The sequence below is a fragment of the Tursiops truncatus genome, chromosome 11 (genome assembly GCF_011762595.2).
Source record: "Tursiops truncatus isolate mTurTru1 chromosome 11, mTurTru1.mat.Y, whole genome shotgun sequence".
Taxonomy (NCBI): domain Eukaryota; kingdom Metazoa; phylum Chordata; class Mammalia; order Artiodactyla; family Delphinidae; genus Tursiops; species Tursiops truncatus.
This window is the reverse complement of record NC_047044.1, coordinates 33,097,601-33,125,414: the sequence shown is the minus strand read 5'-3', so window position 1 is coordinate 33,125,414 and position 27,814 is coordinate 33,097,601. Positions and strand designations below refer to the sequence as shown.

Below are 27,814 nucleotides of genomic sequence, written 5' to 3'. Positions count from 1 at the left end.
TGGGTAGTATAATTTTAGAGGAATTTGAAAGACTTAATAAAGCCCACAGAAACATTCTCATGGAAGTTGTCTTTTAACTATCTATATAATACTATTTAGTCATATGCATGTCCACTGACAGGAAACAAAAAAGAAAGAAAATAATTTATGGAATTTTAAAATATCTCAGTGAAACCCTATATAAAATGGATATAATATTAAAATTGTTTATAAAAATTAAGCTAAAAACTTAGAAAAATAATAAAACTGGTGGGAAATTAACTCTCCATTTCATTATCTATTAAATTGTCAAAAATTTTATGTGTATATTTAGAGAATTCAAGGATAGATAGATAGATAAGTAGATAGTGATAGCAAGCAAGGAAAGATGGTAGTTTACAAAATGTTCTTATTGAATAAAATTATTTAAGAAAAAGTGTCTGACAAAGTTCTTAATATATACCCCCTTCCTCACATCTATTCCCTTTGTTCCTCCTATTCTCAGTGTCTCTCCCAGTGTCTCCCAGTAGACACTGGGAGAGACACTGAGAATCCTTTTTCCATGGGATTAGAACAAAAAGACTTACGAAAACTATACACTATTCAGGCCTTCCCTCACCCAGATTCATCATTTATTTAAATCCCTAATACATTCATTTTAATCTCTAATACATGCATTTAAATCTCTAGTAATCTGTTTTTAATGTCAGATTATTAATTAATTCATTCAGCAAATATATATTTTTTTCAGACACAACTCCAAGTGTTTGTAATATCTGTCAAAAGTCAAATCAAATAAAAATAAAGTTTCATAAGACTTACATTCTAATGGAAGAAACAAGTTAAAACTAAGTGTAAGTAAATATATAATATAATACATTAGTAGAAAATATTTAATAGTATGGAAAAGTAGAACAAGTTAAGGGGATCAAAAGTGGAATGATACGTAATTTTTATTTCCATTGGTGGTCACAATAGTCTTCACTATCATTTAAGCAAAAATTTTGATCATGTAAGGAATTTAGCCATGCAGATAGCTAAGTAAACTATATCTGGACAGAGGGAACAGCCTTGTGCCAGCTATAAGATAGATGGAAACCTGTATATGGCATAAGTATTAGTTTCCTATTGCTGCCATAACAAATTGTTACAAATTTAGTCTATTATAACACAGATATATTATCTTACAATTTTGGAGGCTAGAAGTTTAAGATAAGTTTCACTGGGTTGAAATCAGTGGTCAGCAGGGTCATGTACCCTCTGATAGTTCTACGGGAGAAACTTTTTCCTTGCCTTTTTTAGCTCCTAGAGTTGCATTCTTTGTATTCCTTGACTTATGGCCCCTCCTAGGTCAAGCTCTTGCTTCACGCTTTACATCATCTTCCTCTTCTGTCAAACCTGCCTTTTATAGGGACCTTGTGATTAAATTTAGGGCCCACTCAAATAATCCAGGATAACCTTTCAAGATGCTTAACTTAATTTCATCTGCACAGTCCATTTTTGTCATATAAATGAATCAAGTGCCAATGATATGACTTGGATATCATTGAGGGTCATTATTCAACCTACCACAGCAGTCATACAGATCAGGAACACAAATGAACAATGATGATCAGAATCAGGCAAAGGTGAGTGTGAAAAAAATTTATTCTATGATCCTAAGTAATAGATGTGACACCATTTTTATACCAAAATTCCTAGGCAAAAAAATTCAGATCTGTTTCTGAAAGATTCTGTATTATGTATATGTATTATATCTATATATAATATATATGTATGTATACGGAATAATTCAGTAGCTGTATTAAAAATTATGTAATATTTATGTCATTGAGATAAAATATATAAAAATTGCTTGAGTATCTTGTCATCAAATCCTAATTAATTATGTATGCTTACATGTTAATTATTATATATGAGCAGATAAATAATATGTTTACTTTTATATACATATTAATCACATAGTCATAATTTTCTAGACCGTAGATGATTTAACTTCTTATCAGCTAAAGAAATACTGTTTTTTATAACAATTTTGTTTTAGTTAACTTATTCCTTTTAAATAAGAAAGGAATCCATTCTAAGACAACTATAATTTAACAGCATGAAAGATTTGAAAAGTTAACTAATTATAGATACTATTTGTGAATATCATCATTGTGAATACATTTGAAAAAAGACTACACTGTTTTCTTTAAGTGTATGGAACATAAACATGAAACATATTTTAAAATACCAAATGTTTCTTAGGTCTAAAAATTTTTTTCCTAGGTATGGTGGCTGAAGAATTGTATAAAATAAGGAAATATATCTTACTGTCATATTGTTTTTATACTTTGTATCAGAGGATGATAAAACATAAGAATAAAATGTACATAGCCTATAAGATAACTTGCCTAAACTTACACAAATTTAGAGTAAATTATCATAATTTATATTTCAATGTTTTACTTGATTTTTGTTTATTAGTGGCTAATTTGGTATAGTTTTAATATATTTAATCTTTATTTTCTAAAATAAGATTTAAGGAATGGCAATATGAAAAGAACCAATAGTTTTTTAGGATCATAAAATATTTAAGGCAGTTGTCAATATGCTGTAGGCAAAGAAAAAATTTAAGTATGTAAAACAATGATAATATAGTTAACACAGTTTAAGAAAAGAATAATATTGTCCTATAGGTGTTGTATTCCAAGTCACTACTCAAATGAATTTTACAGCAGTTAAAGAAATAACTATAATATAAAGAACCCTAAATTCACAGTACATCTTTTTTCTGTATTACTCATTAAAATTATTTAAAATAAATATTCATGCTCTTTGATTTCTTACTGAAAAATATTCCATTAAAATTGTTGCTTTCCATAATCCCTTTCATACCAATATGATATTTAAAATCAAAGACTACAAAAGAGTACTGAATCTTACCAATTAGTCTAAATGAATCAATGAGGTTTTAATCCCAGTAATCATTCAAGGTTATAAAATGTACAAATCAGTAGAAGACAAAATATTGTAGTTGAATGAAGACAATGTTAAAATTTCTTATATAAGCCTTTAGTAATTAAAAAAACTAGAAATGAAAATAGACTTCAATTAATTTTATTCTTTAGTTGGTTTATCACTAGAGGCAGAATTTCTTTTCTTTCAGTTGAATACAGTAATGAAAATGAAGCATATTGTCACAAACTCATTGATCTTTTCTTAACTAGTAAGTTAAATCACTACTGTTAACAACAAAATACAGATTTCTCTTCTAAGGTTGTTGACATATTGCTACTTTATTTTAGCTATCTCTCAAATTCCTGCAGATTCTCATGGGTGGCAAAATAATGGTTGATGCTTCTATCTGATTAAATTGCATATTAAGGAAACACATTATCTTGTATTAGGAAACATAAGTGTGCCTGGTGTCATCATGAAATGGTTTCCAATACATATTTCTATATTCTTACATCTCTTTCATATTTTTTGTGCATCTTAGATACTGATTAAAATTTATTTTATACTCATTTTATTTTTTGTTAGATTTTGATATGTTTATTTCATTTTTGCTTTTAATTACTTGTAGCTGTAGATGTTATTGCTAAACATGTGATTTGAACCCAGGAGTAATTAGAGCATGTTTCAAATATGCCACTTCATTAAATGTGAATTCTAAAGGGAAAATTATATGAACAACATAGTAATTGTACCATTTAGAAATTCAAATGTTGTATTAGGAGGTAATGTGGTAAGAATACAAATACTTTGGTAATGTGCCCATAAAGAAATGAGTTTTTTCCTGCGTGTAGAAAACAAATTAGGAAAACAGTCAATATTTCTTTTTCAGTAACATTTGCTCTCTGCCCCAGATTTATGTCTAGATGTTTACTTGGTTTGTATCACTCTCAAGAGATGTGGCTTATTAGAGCCACTTGGACAGAAGTCTTAGAAATCTAATGACAATTGTTTGTTTTTCCCAAAGAACCACTTCGTAATGATTTTTATTCAGCTGTGCAGTATTAAAACGACATGTTCAGTTCCAGATGAGAGTTTTTAAATTAGTTCAGCTATTCTAATACGTGTTATAGGATAAATGTCAATTTTTCTGACCTATAGTATATGTTTAGAAGCAGATCAACTGTTTTGATATAAATGTTGCCTACTTCACTAATGCCTCACACAAATATGAATAACAATTTGAAGCTCCCAGATCAATACCATGCATGTTTATTTGCATTAGGTAGACAAACACAGACATTTATTTTTCAATACTATAGATTCAATTATCTTTAATATAATTTGGCTCATAGTAACTGCTAATACTGAGAATTATAAAAAGTTGTTCTTCCTTCACGTAGTCAGATATTGATCTTTTCCATGTGTTTCCATATGAAGTTCTCAGTAATCATTACATACTCAGGTAGATATAAAACAATTAGTATTTACTGCAAAATTATTGTAGCTTTGTTATATAGGCTTTACAAAAAAGTCCTTAACCAAATTCACAAATAAATATACAGTGGAATAGTGCCAAAGTTCTAACTGTGCAAATAAAAAGGATCGTGGTTCAATCCTGACTTCACTACTTTGTCTCTGGATATGAACAAATCCAAACCTCTCTATGGCTCAGTTTATTTATCTGTAATGTGGGTAAAGTAAAAGGATCTAAAGGAGCTACTGTATTAAAAGCAATACAATTCATGCCTGACACAGGGCTCTCTCTCTCTCTCTGTAGTCATTTTTATTCTATTACCATTAATGGGATTACATTAACGTCAGATGGTGTGGTGAGTATCGCATGGGCTTAGCAGTTAGGAAGACCCTCTTGACTCTGCTAATTGGCTGTGTGACTTTGAGCAAGTTCTATTACCAGTAAAAGTCTGCTTATTATTTATAAAAATGAGGATCATATTTTCTTTTACATAATATTGTTGGAGGATTAAATGAGATAAACCATATCTTTTCCACAGTAAGTAGTCAATAAATATTAGTTTTACGCCCTACCCATTCAGTTGAAGAATCATAAAGCCTTAAATTCATTAGACTTTCTAATAAAACGGTAGATTTGTATTACAGAAAAGTAGATGAAATTACTAAAAAGTAACTTTTTAAATTTGTAATTACACATGGGTCATATTTTACGTCATAGATGGAAATTGTTAATGTTTGTAGAACCAACTTAACTAATCATTTAAAAAAATTAAGAAAACCACTTCAACTTTCACATTTCTGGAAGTGTGCAAATATCTTACCAGTTTTCTTTCTCCAAACAAAAACATATTCAACAGAATATGAACAATGAGAAATGAAAGCAGTTAAAAATTAAAGCCAAAACATTTTAGCTAACAAAAGTCACTCTAAAAGTGTCTTATCTTACTCCCCCTTAAATAACAACAGGAAAGATAAGGTAGTAAGGTAGTTAAGGAAGATAATTTAGACAAGCTGTATTTTGATATCAGGAAGGTTTTTATATGACTGCCTCAAATATCAGAACACTGCTTGAATGGGTTAGATTTCTTTTCTTAAAAATTTCCTTAAAATATATAGGACCATATATATCATTAAAATGATCATAGTTGGTTATGTAAGTACACTACGATCCTTGCAGGATGTTTGGTTCTGTCTGAAACATCCATAAGACATTTGATCCATAAGACATTAGGTACACACCAAAAGGTCCTTGATATTTGGTCCTGTCCAAAACATTCAACATAGACCAAATGTGCTCATGGATGTGTTAGATAGGACCTTTTGGTATGGACCAGATGTCTTATGGACCAAAAGTCTCATGGACCTTTTAGATAGGACCAAATATCTTCTAATACTTTACTATCCTTTTTTATAATAAAACAATATCGTTTCACCATCACCTTGAGGTCCTGGGGTGCACCACTTTGTAAAATGTCGGCGAAATGTTGCCACCATGGAAATGTAAGGATCAGAAGGACAAGGTTCTTCTTCTGTAAGTTCACTATTTTCTTCCTGCTTCAACCAGCTTGTTGAAATTAAAGATATTTCTGCTCTTGGTCATCTACTAATTAGGGCACAGTGCTATGGTAAGGCGAGGTGGGAAGGAGAGAAGAGGAATTTTCCCCCAAATTCTAATGTCTCTAGGGAGGTCCTGCAGGTGGGAGTTGTGGACAATGTTTGGAAGAATTTGTTTATTTGTATTACTTCCTACATCACCATTCATTTAATGAGGGTTACCTGTAATAGCAAGATCTTTCTTGAAACCTGCTTATATTTGTGCTGAGGCTATTCTAGTTGGTGCCTCAACTTACTTACTTAACGTATCTACCTATTTATTTATTTATTTATGGCTGTGCTGCAAGGCTTGTGGGATCTTAGTTCTCCGACCAGGGATTGAACCCGGGCTCTGGGCAGTTCAGAGCATGGAGTCCTAACCACTGGACCACTTGGAAATTCCCCTCAACTTCTTTTAAAATTCTTGAACTCCATCTCAGCAACTCATGCTGCTCTTTTGAAGATTAAAGATAGAGAAAATCTACTAAAATCCCATAAGACTGTAATGCTCACCACTTCAAAGAAAGCATTTGGAATGAGCTGTAAGAGCCAGGATTCAAAACAATCAGGTTGAATTTGGAGACTTCATCAACAGAAAAGTTCTAAAAAGTCTTGGCTTTCTCTGGAGTGATTTCTGGAGATTTTTACTGAGAAAATTCTAGGTACAATTTTATGTCATAACAGTGTTCATGACATTTCTCTGAAACTTAGGAGAAAGTGTGTGTGTATGAACCTGTATGTGAGCATTTACATTTATTTTAAATGAGCAGTATATTCTAATACTGTAAATGATTCACTTTAAATATATCCCCAGATGATAAAGTTAATTATGCTATAATTGGGCCTAAAAAAACAATCTACATTATTACATATAACGTACTGCATACAATGAATTATACATTTGAAAAGATTTATTTATTTGAAAGCTTTTCTAAGTCAGTTTCTATTTAACCACTCTCTGAAATATTGCCATGCAGGCCACTTGTGTAAACATTGTATTTTTCTTAAGACAGATTTCATATCTTTCATACTGTCATTACTGTGTGAGATGAGATAGGGACTAAGCAGATAATATTTATCAAAAATGCTTATATCTGTGCAGATTACCACCACTGAAAGTACTTATGTTTCATTATCTTCAAAATAAGGAAAAATAATCATGCATACTTCATATTATTCTGAGGATCAAATGATATAATCTACACAAAAGAAATGGAAGATAATTGGCACATAAAAAAACTCAATGAAAAATAGCCTTATTATTATTATTACTATTATTTCATCCAGTAGTGTCTAAACTTGTTGATGCTTAGCAATAAAATATTTTAGTGTTGCCTTTAATACTAGTCATCACATCATATTTATTTGTAAGTCATTCTCCATGCTTATCACTAAATCTATCTATCATTTGTCTACATACATATATATATAAATCAGCTAAAGAATGAATATTATTGGCTAAAGAAGAATACTTAGAAAATATTTTAATTAGGCTCAATTGTATGTGTAAGTGTTATACATTTGGGTTTATATTCATGTTTTTGCATGACTCTGTAAAGTATATTGAAATAATGTGTTAATAACTAGTCCAGCAAGTTCTGATTACTGCAGTAATCAGAATAATTTTTTAAGTACTGGCTTTGAGCTAGTTTGTACTTTTTGTTTTACTAATAGAAATACCAATCACCCTTTTTTCTCATTTCCCCCCATCCCTGAAACCACTTTTAACTTTTGTAGCTGCTCTCTTCATGCTACTTCTTGTTTTGTTTTCAATTTTAGGCACCATTTATCAACACCTCACCAGGACAATAAAAAATTTAGCACTCTTTCCTCTCCTTAATCTAACAACCATGCACAACCTTCCTACAACTTTTTCCCCCAATTTAATTTAATTTTTTAGGAGTTCTTTAAAACTTACAAAATTTTTAAAAATTAATTTAATTTTAATGTAGGCTAAATAATCCAAATTTTGACAATGTGAATGCTATTCACATCACAGTTACATAATGAATGATGATTTGTTTCATATTTTACATAACCCTTTTAGTTTTTCCTGACAGTAAGTTTGCTTGGACTTCTTATATCTGCTATTTTTGTTGTTATTACTTATTCATCTGAAACTCTCCCCCAACTGTCTATATCTCCTCTCAAAATGATCAGACACTGTAGGTATTCTATCAGTTTTCTCTTTTTTTGGAGAAATTTTTCACAGAGACTTCTGCTATGCTCAAATTTGGCCTGTTCTGTGTCTGGCACACAGCTGTTTTCCTTGTTTCCCCTACACTACTATCCTGGGATGTCTGCTGCCTTTCTTATTATTTAAACCTCTCATTTTTACATGTGTGTGTGTGCGCACACGCATGTGTGTATTTCTTTCTTGGTATGTGTATGCTCTCTTGTTTCTCTGGAAGACATCCTTTAGTAGGTTTCTGAGAAATGATGCATGAAAACTAATGTTTTGACACCTTGAGTGCATAACAAGGTATTTAATCTATGCCCACATTTGACTGATACTTTGGACACAGAATTTTAGACTGGGTAGGAGGAGGGTAGAACAACTTGGTGGAGTAGGAAGAGGAGGAGGGCTTGCCTCCTCCCACGGACATACCAAAATGACAACTTCACATAGAGAAACTATCTCTGAGAATGACCTGATGACTAGCAGGAAAAATATTCCACAACTAAAGATAAAAAGAAAAGCCACATTGAGATGGATAGGAGGGGCAAAGGCACAGTCCGGACAGGGCTCACACTCCCAGTGCTGTGACCCACAGGTGGGAAAGATACCACAGTCTTGGAGGTACTCCCTGAGGACAAAAGCCTCTGAACCCCACATTGCACTTCCCAGACTGAGGGACCTGCACCCATAATGGCTGGCTTTAACTAAATTAATCTTTGGTTTCATACAACATATTGATACTCGCACAGCTGAGCCCTCCCTAGATCTTATTTATTAACTATTCTGTTCTTTCCTTCACAAACATTTACCACCTGTAGATAAATTTCTGTAGGTATCTGTCAATATCTTTGCCTTTAAAGATTGTGGTTTGTGAAAACATCTGAATTTAGTAAAAAACAAGTGCTGTTCAAAAATTCCAATCCCTTCTTGGTTTTTGGTGTTTTGCATCTGATATATTTATTGTCCTGCCTCATCCCTAAAAGTCTGCACAAACTTCCATACTCCTAAAAGTTTACCATGACTAGACTCACTTTTATTTTTATCCACTGTACTGAGTACTTAGTGGACACTTGCAATGGGGGAAATTATGTTTTTCAGTTTTTGAAAACTGTATTGAATTATTTTATTGACGCTTTTCCCCACTCATTTTATTTCTCTTTTTTTGAAAGTCTATAATTCAGATATTGGGACTCCTAGATGAATACACTAATTTGCTTAATTTTTTCTCTCCTTTTTTTCATCTTTTTGTCTCTTTACTTTGCTTCCTGGGAATTGTTCTCATTTACCTTCCAACACTATATTGCAGTCCTGTGCTGAGCCACACCACAGATGAAGCAAAAGAAAAAATCAGTAATACTGATATTGTCTATTTTTAAAATTATTTTGTTCACTTGAGATTTATGCATTAATTTAAAAATATTTTATTAAAATATAGTTTATTTGGATTACTGAGTTGATTGTTGTACCCTTACATTTTACACTCAAAGTCTCATTTGATTCACCCTAGTCTCAACCCTGATTAATGTTAGCTGATGTGTATTCTTTCTTAGAGCAAAGTAAGCCTGGTGCTGGTTAAAGCCTTTTGTGTTTCATGGGTTGATTTGTTGATCCAAACCAAGGACACTATGGCTAGTATAGCAGAATTGCAATTAAAAATTCAAACTTTAAAAATTATGAAAACAAAAATTGGAGGAAATTGATATACTTAATAAAATAGGATTTCAAAATAAACAAAAATTATGACTTAATTAGAAACATATGAGGATATTGCCACCAAGAACTGGGTGCTATTTTCAAAACACAGACTAACCAGAGAACTAACAGTTGTTCATTTTTAATCATCTCTCTTTTTTTTTTGCTTCTATCCTACCCTATCATTTATCCCCAGAATCAGAGGTATCTCATGCTGCAAATAACTAAGACTTTGGGGAATTCTGCAGTGTGAAGTCAATTATATTATTTATTGTATTTCCCCACTGATAGCTTAAGGTTTATTTTTCTCATGTGTTTGTTATTTACTTCTAACCCAGAGACTTCCCAGCTTGCAAAATGTTGTTGCATTGTTCTCAACTCCCAGTATCCCCAACTTGAAAGTTTGTGTCTTGAAATGAAAACAAAATACCCTTTACTGTCATTTCATTGGAGTTTGTGGATGGAGAGAAAGCAGAGGTAAGTGTTCAGGCTACCATCTTTATCTAAAATTTGGCTCCTTAAATGTTTATTGGGTTTATAAGATACTATAACCATTACCAGCACAAAAATGGAAAGAAATGAGTCAAAATTTCTGCAAAGAGACTTAAGATGTGCAAAAAATATTCATTTTTTAGCAGAGGGGTTTTCAGCATCTTCTATGTACCAGGTGCTATACTCTTTATTGAGTACACAATCTTTTGGGGAATATAGACATATCAAAGGGCATTGTTTATAGTCTGAAATGTGCTATACTGGAGAAAATCTCAAGGTGCTACGGATACAACCACAAGGAAGTTTGACCATAGCTTGGTAGCTCAGGGAAAGTCCAGAAAAGATGACATCTAAGTCGAGTCATTTAAAAAAATGAGAACAAAGTAATGAAAGATGACAAGGAATGGAGAGGGACAGCTTCAGCTAAATGTAATAGTAACACATGTGAAATTGTGGGAAGATAAAAGAATGTGGCAATGAGGGAAGCCTCAAATAGTTCATTCAGCATATTTAGAGCAAGATATGAAAGGCAAGAAGGCCTGAGAATTGTCAAGGTACTGCCTCCAAAGGATAAGTCACCTATTCTTAACATTATTAACAATGTCCTTACCGAATTAGAATACTATATATTGACAGTAGTAGTGTAAACAAGATTTAAATGGATAAATTTACTACTTGATCTGCCAACCAGTATGCTTGGCTTTTAGGTTTATTTAGGAAGAGAATAATATTTATAATATATACACTCTAGATGTAAGAAAGTTAAAATTATGCAATTCATGAAGAAAACATGACAAGCAAACAAATGTCAAGGGAAACTATTTTACTTTTTTGTGGAACTGATTGTAAGATACATAATTGTGTTAGAAAAAAATACTGGGAGCACGAGTTGATTCTTGACCTTCCATTAAGTTACTAAGGTTAGGATCTTGACAAAGCTTTTTAAGAAACTGATGTTACCTTTCATTCCAGTGAGCATCTCTCAGCGCTTTAAATTTATCATCACAGAACATACAGTCAACAAAAGGAATTAGCAGCAAATATAATTTTTTTAAAAGTCATGGTTTTCAGAAAATTAAAAAGCATATTTATGCTCAGGTACTAATGCTTTGTCTCTGTTACTTACTGTTAGAAAACAAAATGACTAAGAGCTCATATTTCCAAAGGGCTTAACTGTATCTTAATTGCCACAACCCTAATGCACTGCTAAAAATGACATTTCAACCTAATTGTTTTCTGCCAAGAAATTGTCCCCTGCATGTCTTTGTTTGTGTATTCGATTAATTAATGCTTCCCTGTCCTATTAAAACGATTAATATAATGGAGATTTTGACATGTACTTTTTAAATTAAAGGGCATGGGAGTCATAGTCTAACGTACTCAAGGTAAGTATAATTGCATTGGGAGTACACATGCAAGAACAAAGACATAGGCTAAATGGTTATTTTTCCTTCTCTGCATATAATCATAAAAGGAGAGCTGTTCTCCCAAAAGAATATTTTGGTGTTTATTTTAACATGAATGTTATTTATTCAGGCTATTCTCTTCTCACTTTTCCATTATGCAAGTAAACACTCACTCATTTACTCTTGAGAATATTTTATTCACGGGGCAGTGACACCCAAATTGAAACCAACCTTTTTTTTTTTCCTAAGCTAGAAGAAAACACAAAGATATATATTTTTCCATTATGAATTATGATCATTTTATAATTGAAAAGATGACGGATCTGAAGATTTAGGAAGCTGTTTAAGAATATTATTACATTGATATTTTCCATTTTCCTATTAGCAGTAAATTTTTGAAACCCTTATTTCTTTCAGTTTTGGATATCTCCACAAGGACCTTATATCAGTAGTTTGAAGAACAAAGAGCATTGATATTCTAGACCTTAACAATATTTGTGTTTGGGGACTAGTTTTTGGCTTCTCACAGTATTAATTTTTCGATATGTAAAATGGAACACTGACCACTAATGTCCCTATTAGCTGCAAATTTCTACATATGGCTTTTAATTATTTACTCAGGACTTAAAGTCTCTCAGTTAAATATTATATGCATATCCTGATTTAATTTTTATTTTGTAAGCTTTCAAATTCTTTTCTACATAAAATAAATGTATGAGCAGTATTTTTATTCAATTACTTGGGAGACATTTTAATAAATATATTCATTTATATTGATTATTTATTATACTAATTCAGTTTCAGTGAATGATTATTTAATATTTACTTAATAGGATTAAAAAATTGTAGACAAAGTAGATATCACGACAAAGAGTATTAGCAGGCATCAAAGAAATATTTCCCAGTGATAAAAGGGGTCAATTCATTGAGAAGACATAAAGAACCTAATTATATGTGTACTTAAGAGCACAATTTTGAAATACATGAGACAAAAACTGGCAGAAGTGAAGAAAGAATCTACACTTTTGTATGGAGATTTTAACACTGCTTTGGTAATTGAAAGCAAAAAGACAAGAAAAACAGTGAACAAAATTATCAACTTACATTAACTAATTGATATTTACAGAGCACTATTTCCCAAACATATTCTTTTCAGTACATAGAGCATTCATCATATAGTGGGCTATGAAAAACTCCCAATAAATTTTAATCAATTAAATAATGTACAGTATACTATTTTACCACAAAGCTATTAATTAAGAACCAATTAAAAAATAGGCAGAAAATCTCAAAATAATTAGAAATTAAAGATTAAACTTGTGAATAATCCATGGCTCAAAGAATAAAATACAAAGGAATTTGGATATCATTTCAAACTGTACAATAATGAAAGCAGACCATGCCAAAAATTGTGTAATAGTTTAAGCAGCATGTGGACAAAATTTGATAAGTTTAAATTATTCTATTGGTGAAGAACTGAAGTAAAAAATAATAATCTAATCTTCTACCTTTAGAAGATGGAAAATAAATATCTATTTAAAATTCAAAAAGATCAGAAGAAAGGAAAATTAATAATATTGATAAATTTGAAAATCAAAAAATATGAAAAAATCAACAAAATTTTAAAAATTTGAAAAGATTACTAAAATTATTATATTCTTACTTATATTTGTGGAAAACAAAGAAGGTAAATTCAAAATACCAATATCAAGAATGAGGTGAACAGTGCTACAGATCTAACCAACAATAAAATTTCATAATATTTCCTAATAGTATTTTATGAATAATTTTATGTAAATAGATACAATAATTTAGACACAATAGACAAATTTTCTGAACAACATAAATTGCCATAGCTGACATAAGGTAATAAAGATAAACTGAATATCCCTTTATTTATTGAGGAAATTATATTTACAATTCAAAACTTTTCCATAAAGAAAATTCCAGGCTATTTAAAGAGCTACTAACATAGCTCTTTTTTTTTTTTTTAATTATTTATTTATGGCTGTGTTGGGTCTTCGTTTCTGTGCGAGGGCTTTCTCTAGTTGTGGCAAGCGGGGGCCACTCTTCATCACGTGCGCGGGCCTCTCACTATCGCTGCCTCTCTTGTTCTCTGTGGAGCACAGGCTCCAGACGCACAGGCTCAGTAATTGTGGCTCACGGGCCCAGTTGCTCCGCGGCATGTGGGATCTTCCCAGACCAGGGCTCAAACCCATGTCCCCTGCATTGGCAGGCAGATTCTCAACCACTGCGCCACCAGGGAAGCCCTAAGATAGCTCTTTAAGTAGCTTTCTAGTGAATCTTATCAATTACTTGAAGAAGAAATAAGACACAAACTTAGAAAATCATGGAAAGTAATCCTTTCAAAGCTTATTTTATGTCTTGAAACCAAATGAGATAAAGACCTGAAAGGAAAGAAAATTACAGTCCAATATTTTTCATAAACATAAAAATTTTTAAGACAGTATTAGCAAATCATATCCAGTCATATATATGAAGCATGTTACATGATGACCAAGTAGAATATATTCCAGGAATGCATGGCTGATTTAGCATTCAGAAATTAATCAATGCAATTTGCCATATATATATATATATATATATATTATAGAGAAGACAAATAATAAGATCATCACAAAAGATGCAGAAAAATATTATTTGAAATCCAGGACTCATTCATGATAAAAACTTTTAAACTCCTAGGCACAGAGTAGAACTCTCTCAATCCCATTAAGAATATATGTGAGGGGCTTCCCTGGTGGTGCAGTGGTTGAGAGTCTGCCTGCCAATGCAGGGGACATGGGTTCACGCCCCGGTGTGGGAAGATCCCACATGCCGCGGAGCGGCTGGGCCTGTGAGCTATGGCCGCTGAGCCTGCGCGTCTGGAGCCTGTGCTCCGCAACGGGAGAGGCCACAAGAGTGAGAGGCCCACATACCGCAAAAAAAAAAAAAAGAATATGTGTGAAAACTAAAATCATACTTTCAGTATTTCTCTCCTACCATTGGGAATATTACAAGAGAATCAGTTCTCACCATTTCTATTCAACATTGTAATGGAAGTCCTAGCTAGTGAAATTGGACAAAGAGAAATGAAAATACAAATGTTGGCATGGAAACCTTAATATTAGTAATATGCCTGTGTATATAGAAAAGCCTACAGAATCTACAAGTAGCTACTTAAAGTAATAAGTACAATAAATTTAGCAAGCTCACAGGATAAAATATTGGTATAAAAACTGTATTTGTCTATACTTACAATGAGAAATAAACACTTTAAAATGTTTCCATTAATGATAGCATCAATAAATATTAAATAGGAATAAATCTAACAAAATATGTGTGGGATCTCTATTATGGAAACTATGAATTGCTTCAGAGAGAAAGAAAATAAGACGTAAGTAAAAGGAGAGCTATGCTTTATAAATGAGAAGACTCATTATTTTTAAGATGCCAATTTTTCCTGATTTGTTAGCTTTAATACAATTTCAGTCAAAATATCATAAGAATCTTAACTAGTTCTAAGATGAAATGGAAAAGGATCTGGAATAGTCAAAATAATCTTGAAAATGGAGACATTTGATAGAGTTACAGTAACTTATTTCAAAACTTGCTCTTAATATGTAGTAATAGATATCTCAATAGCATACTTTAAGAATTTAATAATACACAAAAAGATCAATAGAACAATAAAATATCTCACACACATATTTTCAATTAATTTTGGAACAAGGCCTTAGTCAACTCAATGAGGAAGGAAAGTATTTATGAAATTATACTGGAATTAAATGGATATTTGTACTTAAAAATTATTGTTGATCCCTACTTTGCCAACACACAAAAATTATTTAGCTGGTTCATAGAACAAAATGTAAAGCTGGAGGTAAAAAGATTCTAGAAGAAACTATAGAGGAACCTTCAAGATGGCAGAGGAGTAAGCCGTGGAAATCACCTTCCTTCACACAAATACATCAAAAATACATCTACATGTGGAACAACTCCTACAGAATACCTACTGAATGCTGGCAGAAGACTTCAGACATCCCAAAAGGCAAGAAACTCCCCCACGTACCTGGGTAGGACAAAAGAAAAAAGGAAAAACAGAGACAAAAGAATAGGGATGGGACCTGCACCTCTGGGAGGGACCTGTGAAGGAGGAAGTTTCCACACACTAGGAAGCCCCTTCACTGGTGAAGACGGGGGTGGGCTAGGGGGTGAAGCTTCGGAGCCACGGAGGAAAGCGTAGCAACAGGAGTGCAGAGGGCAAAGCGGAGAGATTCCCGCAAAGAGGATTGGTGCCAACCAGCACTCACCAGCCTGAGAGGCTTGTCTGCTCACCCGCCTGGGCACTTAGAGACTGGGAGCTGAGGCTTGGGCTTCACTGGTCAGATGCCAGGGAGAGGACTGGGGTTGGCTGCGTGAACACAGCCTGAAGGGGGCTAGTGCGCCACAGCTAGCCAGGAGGGAGTCCGGGAAAAAGTCTGGACCTGCCTAAGAGGCAAGAGACCATAATTTTGGGGTGTGCAAGGAGAGGGGATTTGGAGCACTGCCTAATGAGCTCCAGAGACTAGCGCAAGCTGCAGCTATCAGTGCGGAAACCAGAGATGGGCAAGAAACACTAAGGCTGCTGCTGTAGCCACCAAGACACCTGTGTGCAAGCAGAGGTCACTGTCCACACCTCCCCTCCTGGGAGCCTGTGCAGCCCGCCACTGCCACAGTCCCGTGATCCAAGGACAACTTCCCTGGGAGAACACAAGGTGCACCTCAGACTGGTGCAACGTCACACAGGCCTCTGCCGCCACAGGCTTGCCCTGCATTCCGTACTCCTGCCTCCCCTGGCCTGAGTGAGCCACAGCGCCCTAATCAGCTGCTACTTTAACCCGCTCCTGTCTGGGCAGGGAACAGATGCCCTCAGGTGACCTACACGCAGAGGTGGGGTCAAATCCAAAGCTGAACCCCGGGAGCTGTGCGAACAAAGAAGAGAAAGGGAAATTTCTCGCAGCAGCCTCAGGAGCAGCGGATTAAATCTCCACAATCACCTTGATGTACCCTTCATCTGTGGAATATCAGAACAGAAAACGAATCATCCAAAATTGAGGTGGTGGACTTTGGGAGCAACTGTAGACTTGGGGTTTATTTTCTGCATCTAATTTGTTTCTGCTTTTATGTTTATTTTCATTTAGTATTTACAGCTTATTATCATTGGTATATTTGTTTATTGATTTGGTTGCTCTCTTCCTTTTTTCTTTAATAAATATATATTTTTCTTTTTCTCTTTTTGTGAGTGTGTATGTGTATGCTGCTTTGTGTGATTTTGTCTGTATAGCTTTGCTTTTACCATTTGTCCTAGGGGTCTGTCTGTCGTATTTTTTTTTTTTTTTTTGTACAGTTCTTAGCACTTGTTATAATTGGTGCATTTGTTTTTTCGTTTGGCTGTTCTCTTCTTTCTTTCTTTTCTTTATTTTTAATAACATATTTTTTTTCTATTTTAATAACTTTATTTTATTTCTTTCTCTTCTTCCCTTCCTCCCTTCCTCCCTTCCTTCCTTCCTTCCTTTCTTTCTTTCTTATCCCTTTCCTTCTGAGCTGAGTAGCTGACAGGGTCTCCATGCTCTGGCCCGGTGTCAGGCCTGAGCCTCTGAGGTGGAAGAGCTGAATTCAGGACATTGGTCCACCAGAGACCTCCCAGCTCCACATAACATCAAATGGCAAAAGCTCTCACAGAGATCTCCATCTCAAAGCTAAGACCCAGCTCCACTCAATGACCAGCAAGCTATAGTGCTGGACACCCTAGGGCAAACAACTAGCAAGACAGGAACACAACCTACCCATTAGCAGAGAGGCTGCCTAAAAACATAAGTTCACAGCCCCCCCCCCCCCCAAACACACCACCGGACGCGGTCCTGCCCACCAGAAAGACAAGATCAAGTCTCATCCACCAGAACACAGGAACCATCCCCTCCACGAGGAAGCCTACAAAACCTACTGAACCAACCTTAGCCACTGGGGGCAGACACCAAAATCAATGGGAACTACGAACCTGCAGCCTGTGAAAAGAAGACCCCAAACACAGTAAGTTAAGCAAAATGAGAAGACACAGAAATACACAGCAGATGAAGTAGCAAGGTAAAAACCCATCAGACCAAACAAATGAAGAGGAAATAGGCAGTCTACCTGAAAAAGAATTCAGAATAATGAGAGTAAAGATGATCCAAAATCGATCCAAGAAGAAGATATAACAATTGTAAATATTTATGCATACAACATAGGAGCACCTCAATACATAAGGCAAATACTAACAGCCATAAAAGGGGCAAATGACAATAACACAATAATAGTGGAGGACTTTAACACTCCACTTTCCCAAATGGATGTATCATCCAAAATGAAAATAAATAAGGAAACACAAGCTTTAAATGACACATTAAACAAGATGGACTTAATTGGTATTTATATGACATTTCATCCAAAACAATTGGTATTTATATGACATTTCATCCAAAAACAACAGAATACACTTTCTTCTCAAGTGCTTGTGGAACATTCTCCAGGATAGATCATATCTTGGGTCACAAATAAAGTCTTGGTAAATTGTAAGAAAACTGAAATCATATGAAGTATATTTTCCAAACACAATGCTATGAGACTAGATATCAATTACAGGAAAAAAAAAAACTGTAAAAAATACAAACACATGGAGGCTAAACAATACACCACTAAATAACCAAGAGATCACTAAAGAAATCAAAGAGGAAATAAAAAAATACCTAGGAAAAAATGACAGTGAAAACATGACAACCCAAAACCTATGGGATGCAGCAAAAGCAGTTCTAAGAGGGAAGTTTATAGCAATACAGTCTTACCTTACAAAACAAGAAACATCTCAAATAAACAACCTAACCTTACCCCTAAAACAATTAGCGAAAGAAGATCAAAAAACCATAAAGTTAGCAGAAGAAAAGAAATCATAAAGATCAGATCAGAAATAAGGGAAAAAGAAATTAAGGAAACAATAACAAAGATCAATAAAACCAAAGCTGGTTCTTTGAGAAGATAAACAAAAGTGATAAACCACTAGCCAGACGCATCAAGAAAAAAAGGGAGAAGACTCAAATCAATAGATTTAGAAATGAAAAAGGAGAAATAACAACTGACATGCAGAAATACAAAGGATCATGAGAGATTACTACAAGCAACTATATGCCAATAAAATGGACAACCTGGAAGAAATGGACAAATTTTTAGAAAAGTTCAACCTTCCTAGACTGAACCAGGAAGAAATAGAAAATATAAACAGACCAATCACAAGCACTGAAATGGAAACTGTGATGAAAAATCTTCCAACAAATAAAAGCCCAGGACCAGATGGCATCACTGGTGAATTCTATCAAACATTCAGAGAAGAGCTAACACTTATCCTTCTCAAACTCGTCCAAAATATAGCAGAGGAAGGAACACTCCCAAATTCATTCTACAAGACCACCATCACCCTGATACCAAAACCAGAGAAAGATGTCACAAAGAGAGAAGACTACAGGCCAATATCACTGATGAACATACATGCAAAAATCCTCAACAAAATTCTAGCAAACAGAATCCAACAGCACATTAAAAAGATCATACACCATGATCAAGTGGGTTTATCCCAGGAATGCAAGGATTCTTCAATATATACAAATCAATCAACGTGATACACCATATTAAAAAATTGAAGGATTAAAATCCATATGATCATCTGAATAGATGCAGAAAAAGCTTTTGACAAAATTCAACACCATTTATGATAAAAACCCTCCAGAAAGTAGTCATAGAGGGAACTTACCTCAACATAATAAAGGCCATATATGACAAACCCACAACCACCATAGTTCTCAATGGTGAAAAACTGAAACCACTTCCACTAAGATCAGGAACAAGACAAGGTTGCCCACTCTCACCACTATTATTCAACATAGTTTTGAAAGTTTTAGCCACAGCAATCAGAGAAGAAAAAGAAATAAAAGGAATCCAAATTGGAAAAGAAGTAAAGCTGTCACTGTTTGCAGATGACGTGACACTATACATAGAGAAACCTAAAGATGCTACCAGAAAACTACTAGAGCTAATCAATGAATTTGGTAATGTAGCAGAATACAATACTAATGCACAGAAATCTTTTGCATTCCTATACACTAATGATTACTACTCTGAAAGAGAATTTAAGGAATTATTCCCATTTACTGTTGTAACAAAAAGAATAGAATACCTAGGAATAAACCTACCTGAGACAAAAGACCTGTATGCAGAAAAGTATAAGACAGTAATGAAAGAAATTAAAGATGATGCAAACAAATGGAGAGATATATACCATGTTCTTGGATTGGAAGAATCAACATTGTGAAAATGACTCTACTACCCAAAGCAATCTACAGATTCAATGCAATCCCTATCAAACTACCAATGACATTTTTCACAGAACTAGAACAAAACATTTCACAATAAGTATGGAAACACAAAAGACCCCGAATAGCCAAAGCAATCTTGAGAATGAAAAATGGAGCTGGAGGAATCAGGCTCCTGGATTTCAGACTATGTTAGAAAGCTACAATAATCATGACAGCATGGTACTGGCACAAAAACAGAAATATAGATCAATGGAACAGGATAGAAAGCCCAGAGATAAACCCACACACATATGGTCAGCCTATCTTTGATATAGTAAGAATATACAATGGAGAAAAGACAGCCTCTTCAATAAGTGGTGCTGGGAAAACTGGACAGCTACATGTAAAAGAATGAAATTAGAACAGTCCCTAACACCATACACAAAAATAAACTCAAAATGGATTAAAGACCTAAACGTAAGGCTAGACACTATAAAATTCTTAGAGGAAAATGTAGGCAGAACTCTCTATGACACAAATCACAGCAAGATCCTTTTTGACCACCTCCTAGAGAAATGGGAATAAAAACAAAAATAAACAAATGGGACCTATGAAACGTAAAAACTTTTGCACAGTAAAGGAAAACATAAACAAGACAAAAATACCACCCTCAGAATGGGAGAAAATATTTGCAAATGAAGCAACTGACAAAGGATTCATCTCCAAAATATACATGCAGCTTATGCAGCTCAATATCAAAAAAACAAACAACCCAATCCAAAAATGGGCAGAACACCTAAATAGACATTTCTGCAAAGAAGACATACAGACTGCCAACAAACACACGAAAAAAAATGCTCGACCTCATTAATCATTAGAGAATTGCAAATCAAAACTACAATGAGTTATAACCTCACACCAGTCAGAATGGCCATCATCAAAAATCTACAAACAGAAAATGCTGGAGAGGGTGTGGAGAAAGGGAACCCTCCTGCACTGTTGGTAAGAATGTAAATTCATACAGCCCCTATGGAGAGCAGTATGGAGGTTCCTTAAAAAACTAAACACAGAACTACTATATGACCCAGCAATCCCAGTATTGGGCACATACCCTGAGAAAACCATAATTCAAAAAGAGTCATGTACCCCAATGTTCATTGCAGCTCTATTTACGATAGCCAGTACATGGAAGCAACCTAAATGTCCATTGACAGATGAATGGATAAAGAAGATGTGGCACATATATACAATGGAATATTACTCAGCCATAAAAAGAAATGAAATTGAGTTATTTGCAGTGAGGTGGCTGGACCTAGAGACTGTCATACAGAGTGAAGTTAAGTCAGAAAGAGAAATAGAAATACCATATGCTAACACTTACATATGGAATCTAAAAAAACAAACAAAAATGTTTCTGGAGAACCTAGGGGCAGGACAGGAATAAAGACGCTGACGTCAAGAATGGACTTGAGGACACGGGGAGGGGGAAGTGTAAGCTGGGACGAAGTGAGAGAGTAGCATTGTCATATATACACTACCAAATGTAAAATAGATAGCTAGTGGGAAGAAGCTGCAGAGCACATGGAGATTAGCTTGGTGCTTTGTGTTGCCCTAGAGGGGTAGGATAGGGAGGGTGGGAGGGAGTTTCAAGAGGGAGTGGATATGGGGATATATGTATACATATAGCTGATTCACTCTGTTATACAGTACAAAGTAATACACCATTTTAAAGCAATTATACTCCAATAAAGTTGTTAAAAAAAAGAGAGAAAATATAGGAGAATAACTTTGCTATCTAGAAATATGCCAAGATTCTTAGACAGTTCATAAAATACCAAACAATAAAAGTTTGCATTTATTTTTCTTACTGTAAATGCTTTCAGAAAATGATACTGTAAATCTGCATCGAGGCAACATAGAATCATGGAAAGATCATGGCCTTAAAATAAGTGTTACAGGGCTTCCCTGGTGCCGCAGTGGTTGAGAGTCTGCCTGCCAATGCAGGGAATGCGGGTTCGTGCCCCGGTCCGGGAAGATCCCACATGCCGCGGAGCGGCTGGGCCCGTGAGCCATGGCCGCTGAGCCTGTGTGTCCGGAGCCTGTGCTCCGCAACGGGAGAGGCCACAGCAGTGAGAGGCCCACATACCGCAAAAAAAAAAAATTAAAATAATAAGTGTTACACAGTAGTTAAATTAGTTTGGTAAATACTGGGTTAAACAGCAACAAATTTATTAGTGTAATGGTTCATGTTTTTAATAGGTTGTTGTGTTTTTTCATATCTAAAACAGGTATTGTACATGATATTTCCCAAATTTCTTTGAAATTATCAATTACAAAAAAAATTATCACAAAATTCCTATTTACATCTTGCATTGTATGTGCTATAAAGAATATGTTTAGGGAAGTAATAGGTTACAGATATCTTGGCTTTTTGGTCATCAAGGTCTAATTAAACACTTTTTTTTTTGGAAAAATGAACTTATTTACAAAATGGAAGTAGAGTCACAGATGTAGAAAACAAACTTATGGTTACCAGGGAGTAAGCGGGGAGGGATAAATTGGGAGACTGGGATGGATATATAGACAGTACTAAATATAAAATAGATAACTAATAAGGACCTACTGTATAGAATAGGGAACTTTACTCAATACTCTGTAATGGCCTAAATGGCAAAAGAATCTAAAAAAAAGAGTGGATATATGTACATGTATAATGAGTTCACAAGTCATCATTCTTATGAGTTCTTCCTCAAGTGTGACTCTGAAAGATATGCCCTTCATCTGATATTTTATTTCACGTTTCCTTGCTTTATCAGTTTATTGAGTATTTGCTGAAGTGACCAGTAGTTTCCATACATAATGACACTGACTCCTCCTCTAATCTATTTTTAAAATAAAGCCAGATTAAGTGATACACATTTACTATGCACACACACATATACACACACACCCTGACACATGTGTATGTGTGGCATGTATGCATGTATGCAAATATATAGCACATACAAAAGGGAGATCTTGTAATACGTAATGCCAGACTTTTCTGTGTAAACCATCATTCAAAATAATCACATTCTTTTTTTTTTAGGCTTCTAAAATAAGAAGAGATTGAACATATTCTAGGGACTTAGCTACATGCCAACAAAATCCCTATTTCTTAAACTAGAATTAAATCTTCCACAATCTTGTCCTAATCTATTTTCAAATATAACTTCCATCCAAAGCAGCTGCCAAACATAACATAATATATCCTCCTACATTTATCTGATATCCTCCTACATTTATATAACATAATATATCCTCCTACATAATATATCCTCCTACATTTATTTGATATACCTGTTGAAATGAGCAACTAATTCTTACTAAACACCTTCTTCATGCCTTTTCTTATGCTATTCCCTCTGCCAAGAATTCCTTCAGCTTTCTTCAAAGATTAGTGTCAAATTAACCTCTGCAGTATGCTGTTGCTATTTCCCTCAGCTAAAAATGAACTCTAGTTCTGCTAAATGCCATTAACATTTTCAACTTCTGCTCTATAGTTAAAGTTCTACTTTAACTTTTTAAAAGTATATATTGAATTTTCTTACTATATATTGATCCCATGAGGTGAGAGTTAACCATTTACAATAATAAATCTCCTATAGACTTTTGCACAGTTTCATACACAGTCAGCTCTCAATAAACACTTGTAAAATAACTGGTTGTTTTTAAAAACCATAGATATTTTTGTTTCTCTTTAAACTATTTCAGAAGATATCCATGGAAATTTTCATAATTACTGTAAGACAATACTACTTACAGATTCCATGGCACTTAATATCTAATAGGTATTGGTAGGGTTCAGTTGTTTTCTGGAGAAGCTACTGTGTGAAGCTTGCTGACTTGTCTGTTTGTATATGATATTTGTAATTATTTTGTTAAATTAACCAGTAATTATATAACTTTCTGTTCTATATATTTAATATATACTTTATATTTCTTATACTCTTAGTTATGGAATTATTTTGTTTTAATTATCTGATTTCATAAACTCAACAAATTTTATTGACTATTTATTATATACTAGGCACTATGCTAGGCACTGAAATTGTGCTTAAGTTTTGTATAACAGACAAAATATAAACAGGTAAATAATATTCTTTCTCTCTCTATATAGTATATTATTTATATAATTAATATTTATAAAATATAGGTAAAATACTTAAATATTATGGCAAATGCTATGAGATCAAAGAAGTCTGTGAGAGATCAAGACTAGATTAGACAACTAGAAAATACTTTTTAGAAGAGGTGATATTTAATCTATTTAAGCAGAGTCTGAAATGTGGGGATTTACTCACCATGTAAAGAAAAGAGAAAAAGAATGGCTGTTATTGAAAAGACAAGAAATAACAAATGTTGTAGAGGATGTGGAAAAAGGGAACCCTCATACACTGTTGATGGGACTGTAAAATGGTGTAGCCACTATGGAAAATAGTTATGGATATTCCTCAAACAATTATGAATAGAATCACAATACGACGCAGCTATTAAACTTCTGGGTGTTTATCTGAAGAACATGAAAACTAATTCAAAAAGATATATGTACCCCTATGTTCACTGCAGCATTATTTACAATAGCCAAGATGTGGAAACAACATAAGTGTCCATCAATAAAAGAATGGATAAAGATGTGGTGTATGTATGCAATGGAATACTACTCAGCCATAAAAAGAATGAAATCCTGCCATTTGTGACAACTTGGATGGACCTTAAGAGAATAATGCTAAGTGAAATAAGTCAGATGGAAAAATACAAATACCTTAAGATTTCACTCATACGTAAAATCTAAAAAAACAAAACTAACCAATAAAAATAAACTTATATATAGAGATAAGATTACTGATTACCTAAGTAGAAGGGATTTAGGAGTGGGTAAATTAAGTGAAGGGGGTCAACTGTATGCAGTTGGATGGTAATTAGACTTGTGGTGGTAATCTCTCTTTGGTGTATACAGATGTTAAATTATAATGCTGTACACCTTAAACTTATAAAAGAACAGAGGAAAAATTCATGATAGATATAAAAAACTATTTAAAAGTACCATTATAATCTTAGCAACAAAATACTTGTTAAATCCTTTAAATGTCTCTAACAAAATGGTTCATTTTATTCCATAAATGGCTCATGCTATTTTCATTCTGAAAATAACGTGAATTTAGTCTGTATTTATAAAAGATTTTTCTTAAAAAAAAAAATTAAGAAAATACCTTGTAGTGAGGTATATAATAGGTTTAAAAAAAGATATGGAAAATTCAAAGTTATGCATTTTTTATTGTCTATAGCAAAAAACAAAATTGGAATGGAGAGAAGAGGGCAGAAATATGCCTAATCATGTGTACTTTGCATATGGTATAACAGTATTTTTTTCCTAGTTTCATGAACTGCTTTTCTTTCTTTCCTTTCTTTTCAGAAAAATGCTTACTAATATTTTGAAATCTTAAAATAATATTATTAAATATATTTACTTCACACTCCTGTTTATTAGGAGGCCTTGCAAGGTTTTAAGACCACAGTTTAATTTAAGGATTGTGAAATGTGAAGAATATCTTATTTAAATATTGTGAATCGTGCATAAATGACTTAGTAGGTTCCTACAGTAATGCCCTAATTATGATATAACTCATTAATAGGAAAATTCCAGTTTATGTTAAATGTTCCACATTTTCACACCTAGGATAAAATCTGAAGACTTACACTATATAAAAATGCAGCATAGGGCTTCCCTGGTGGCGCAGTGGTTGAGAGTCCGCCTGCCAATGCAGGGGACACGGGTTCGTGCCCTGGTCCGGGAAGATCCCACATGCCGTGGAGCGGCTGGGCCCGTGAGCCATGGCCACTGAACCTGCGCGTCCGGAGCCTGTGCTCCGGAATGGGAGAGGCCACAACAGTGAGAGGCCCGCGTACTGCAAAAAACAAACAAACAAACAAAAAAAAACCCCAAGGGAAGATATTAGGTTTTAGTTTTATATACCCCATCATGGAAATAATAAAATGAAGAATAGGGTTTTTTCATTTTTGCATTTGTTAAATATACCACATAAAAAAAATCCATATGAAAAATCTCTCAGCACAATGTTAACATATAAATAGACATCTCTTTCTTTTATGTTCCTTTCAAATTTGAACCAGTATCTGTCTCACTTTCCAAGGTATGCCATTTTCTTTCAAAATATATAGAGTAACAAAGTAGAATTGCCACAGTAGAAAACTATATTATAAATGGGAAAACTCTTTGCTTTCTAAAGATTTTCTTCCAGGAGACCTGTTTCAAATCAGCTCTGCATTTTTTTCCCACTATAAAGTAATGCACTTAAGTACATATCCCTTTGTTTCAATAAATAAAGGAGTCATAGAAATGCATTCATCAAGGGCTAGGCCATTATTGGGAAACATATGTATAACTACTTAATTATCAGGATAAATGATTATACTAACAGCAGAAAGGTTGATTAATTTTTTGTTACATACACCTGCATATTAATAGACAAATTGTTGTCAATCCCTTTGCTGTTGAAATGTTCCAAGAGATCATCTAACATATGTTCACGTTACCAGTCCTCTAACAGATAAAAATTCAGTAGTGAGAGGCTATATGAATCAAGCATGCACCATCCTATAGCATAGGTCTGACGACCCCTGAATGTGTCCTGCTCCCGGAGGAAACCAATTTAATGCTTCATCGCACACAGAGTAGTATGTATGAATCACAAAACCTCCAGATAAATTAGTGACAGGTACATCTGAACAGGATTCCTTCTAAGTCGCTTATCTGAAGCCAGGCAAGCTTGTTTCATCCTCACTTTCAAAGATAAAGCCACATGGCATGTTGCCTTCGCAGATTCTCACAAAGCAAACAGCCCCGATAGTCCATTTATTGGGGGAAAAAATTCCCTTATTATTTCAGGTACTGTGTACTGTGACAACAAATGGGATAAAGTGAAAACTACCTGCCAGTGGAAAATTCACCAGTTGATACCAGGCTTTATGTCTTCTCTAAGTTTCATAAGCTCTGTGCCTCTTGCTCTTTTACTTTTATTTTTGACAGTTCTGATACCCCACAGTTGTAGCCATGGCAAAGTTCAAGAACAAAACAGCAGGTTATCAAAGACAACTTATCAGAAGCCAAACAGGGAGAAGAGATGCCAACAATTAGTAAGTAATGGAAAGACGGATCTGTGACAGAACAAGGAAAAAAGGTGCACCAATCTTTTATCTTTAACCGACTACTTACTCCATTTGAAAAAAAACTCAGAGAAAAACTGAAACAATAAATATAGGCTCTAAGTACTCAGGGATATTGATCACAGAAAAGATGAAAAAATAAATTATGTACAAAATAGCATAGGAAATGTTTATTTGTAAGGGATTATTTTATAAATTTTATCAACCATAAATAAATTGGAATATCAAAAGTATATAAAGCTATCTGCTTTAAACTAAGTATCAGTGAATAGCACGGTTATATTATCTTCTTCAAAGTTAAGTATCTACTAACTACTAGAATTCTTTAAACTGAACAATAGAACAGACACATCAGTTCTTACTTTCTGCACTTCTTATGGTCTACACTTAAACTTAATCAAGACTTTCATTATATATCTTAATAAAGGCCACGTCTTATCACAAGGTCAGTTATATAGCAGAGCAGA

The 27,814-nt window shown here is 33.9% G+C and overlaps 1 protein-coding gene across 1 annotated transcript in view; it reads right to left on the bottom strand.

Annotated features, from left to right (window-relative positions):
* Positions 1-27,814, bottom strand: part of MGAT4C (MGAT4 family member C) — a 337,239-nt gene that overhangs the window by 247,530 nt on the left and 61,895 nt on the right. The window lies entirely within an intron of this gene.